This window comes from Petaurus breviceps, unplaced genomic scaffold (genome assembly GCF_028583685.1).
Source record: "Petaurus breviceps papuanus isolate PSGF00001 unplaced genomic scaffold, PetGlider_PUasm1.0 178, whole genome shotgun sequence".
Lineage (NCBI taxonomy): Eukaryota > Metazoa > Chordata > Mammalia > Diprotodontia > Petauridae > Petaurus > Petaurus breviceps.
This window is the reverse complement of record NW_027185777.1, coordinates 32657790-32661086: the sequence shown is the minus strand read 5'-3', so window position 1 is coordinate 32661086 and position 3297 is coordinate 32657790. Positions and strand designations below refer to the sequence as shown.

General features: G+C 40.8%; 1 pseudogene; it reads right to left on the bottom strand.

The window, feature by feature from the left end:
- Positions 1-742: 742 nt before the first annotated feature.
- The window catches only part of LOC138159845 (E3 ubiquitin-protein ligase Mdm2-like), an 11153-nt pseudogene continuing 8598 nt past the window's right edge, over positions 743-3297 (bottom strand).

Sequence of the window (3297 nt, the reverse complement as noted above, 5' to 3'; positions counted from 1 at the left end):
TAGGCTGGATCACACGTCTGCCCCCCCCACCCCAGTTACAACAGAGTTCTACATTGACCTTTTACTTTGCCTTTGGCATTTATGGGTTGATATTTCTGGAAACTGCCACACCTGCTGGTAGTCAACTCTCTGGAGTCCACTCCAACTGCTGCTGGTTGTGGCTGCCCTGGGGCTAAAACCACAGACTCAGGCAGGGCTGGGTTCTGCTCCTAGCTTGCTGGAATGGACCCTTCCTGTCCACCTGATTGGCTGCCTTAAGCAGGAGGTTTTTTTTCCTCTCTGTCACTTTGTGGGTTCTGGAGCTCTAAAATTTGTTTGTAATCATATTTCACAGGCATTTGAGGTGGTTATTGGGGGAGCTCATGGAGTTTTCCTGCTACTATGCCACAATCTTGCCTCTGCTCCTGGGGTCAAGTAAATTTTAAGTGTCCAGAGTGATATTGGAGTCTAGATCTTCTAGACTCAATCCACTATATCCTGCTGCCTTTATAAATAATACAAATGAATGCTAATAAAAATATTGAAAACTTGAAAAATAACATTTAGAATAGTTTCTTGTCTAAAGGAAGAGAATTTTTTAAAAATCTTTACAAGTAACCAAATTTCATTTGATTCACATGAAATGAATTAAAATATTCATTTTCTTCGAAAATATGCACAAAAGGAAATTTCTAAATAAATTTCACAAGCCATGTGTGAACATTCTTAAACATTTCATACATATGGTTCCACTTCTAGTACCCTACATCTCAGGAAAACAAGTGAACACAATCATTTGAATTGGCTTCCTGCATACTGGACACATCATTTTTTCCCCAGTTTCTTAGCACATATGAAATATGACATATGATGTCCTGTCCTTCCATGGAAAATGCAAACATCCTTAGGCCAGCTCTGATAAATGACACAGGTGTCTATAGTTCTCAGGGAAGAATAGTTTTCATACTTCTTTCTTTGTCTTGCACTTCTGTAAGGGTTATGGGATTTAAAGATCTTCCATGCCCCATTAGACTTGCTGACGTAGCAGGAAGGGGCTGAGCAAGAGGAAGCGGAAGCCAAGCTGGAGTTCCTGCGGTGGCTGGTGGTGGCTGCTATGGCGGCGGCAGCAGCAGAGGCAGAGGCAGCGGCAGTGCGAAGCCCTTTTTGAGTTAGCCAGAATTTCTGCTAAGGACTCCTGCTGAGGACTGCCAGGGGCCGGAGCTGCTGGGAACGCGCTTCCCGGACACTGGGTGGTTGCTGTGAGTGGGGAGAGGAGGACCTTTGCCTGAGGTAGCCTGTTCTGTTTTAAAGGCTTGAAAATGTGGGTGCTTTCTACTTTATCTACCTGTGCCAATGTCATAACTACTCTGATGGCTTTCACTTTCTGGTTTTGAGACTCAGTCTTTTGGTATCTTAATAAGTTTTCTAGTTTATTTCCCCATATGGCAAGCATGGTGTATTTTGTGATGGATAATTATATCAGCATATCTGTAATCTCCATAGGCATTGTGAATATGGCATTGCTGATACAACTTTATCTCTCAAATTAATTTTTTGGAGGGGGGAAGGCAGGTTAAGTGACTTGCCCAAGGCCATACAGCTAGTAACTATTAAGTGTCTGAGGCCATATTTGAACTCAGGTCCTCCTGACTCCAGGGATGGTGCTCTACCTACTGCACTACCTGGCCACCCCCATTTCTCATATTCTTTAGCATTTTGCTGACTACTACAGATGATACTTTAAGATGTCGATGACTGTGGTTTCTTGAGATTCTGATGTTTATGCTATTTTTTCATCACTTTCCTTAACATATGAATCTTTGAGTTATTCATCTTATTTTTCTTACACTCTGGAATTCCAAAGGCCTCTTCCTCCCCTTGTGTTGGAATTCCTAGCTCACCTTTATGCAATACTTCCCCTTTCTCCCCATGAAGGCAGTTCTCTCACAAATCCCAACATCAGTGTCAGTGTGGTAGAAGTGGAGGGTTCATTTTTATAATAGGAAGTAGACTTTTGATAGTTGGCTAAGGATATTTCAGGGTCTTCATCAAATGAGTCAGTGTCACTCTCCTCTACCTGATAAATTATTATGTGATATATTTCATAAAGGCAGCTACATGGCACAATGGATGGAGTATTGGACCCAGAATCAGGAAGACCTGAGTTCAAATGTGGCCCCAAAGACTAGCTGTGTGAGTGTGGGCAAGTATTGTTTGCCTCAGTTCCTCAACTGCAAAATAAGCTTTTGAAGGAATTAGTAAATCATTCTAGTATTATTGCCAAGAAAACCCCAAATGGAGGTCACAAAGAGTTGGATATGACTAAACAACAAAATCACATCATCTTCATCTGTAGATTATTGTCCTTCTTCATTGTGACTATAATCTTCTGAATCAAGACTCCTTTAAACGCAACACTGAAATGGTTTGAAACTGAATCATTTGAATTTTTACTTAATGCACCAGTTTCACTATCCAGGCTTGAAGGGATTCCTGTTTAGTCAGTGCTACTGCTTTGCTCACAGTATTTCTCACTATGACACATAGGGACCTTTCATCAAATGTAGGGGAATTTCTCTCTGACTTGTGTAGTCTTCTGTGTCTTTCACCAGGCAACTCAATTGAATTTACTTTTCTTTCACTATGTGTTCTTCTAGAGGAGATCATTGGTCTAGAAATTGAATTTGGTAATGTTTCCTCTTCCTACAGTTTTAGCATTGACTCCTTTTCTCCTCTTCCAGTTTCAGATGAGACATGATTTTATTCATAGATGCACTTGGACTAGCAGGTTCTTGATGATTGATTGACTGCTATCAAGTTTTTAGAAACCATTTCATATAATTACCTGTTCTCTTTCATAGATATGTTTGGAATCGTAAAAAAGATCTCCAAGAAGGTAATCTAAAACAATAAATTATAGGTTGTTGCTTTATAATATATAATTGTTTTCCCTTAATATATTGGCCAAGCTCAGGAATGAAAAAAAAACCTTCCTTCTTTGTAAATATGTTTTTCTGTGCATGAACACCTGCTCAAGCTGTTGTCCCCCAATGACTCTGGCCTCACCTCTGGTTCCATATCTGAAAGGAATTTCTGTCAATGATGATGAGGGCCCTTCAAAGGTAGTTTCTGGTGCTATGTTATGCTTTGTGGATCCCTAGAGGGCTTTTGGGGAAATGGGGAGAGGTGAAAGCTTTGGAAGCACCTGCAGTCTCCAAGAAAGACCCAGTGGGCCCATCTTCAATTTGCAACATTTAAAACTTGAATCTAGGGTGTGTGTGTGTGTGTGTGTGTGTGTGTGTGTGTGTGTGTGTGTGT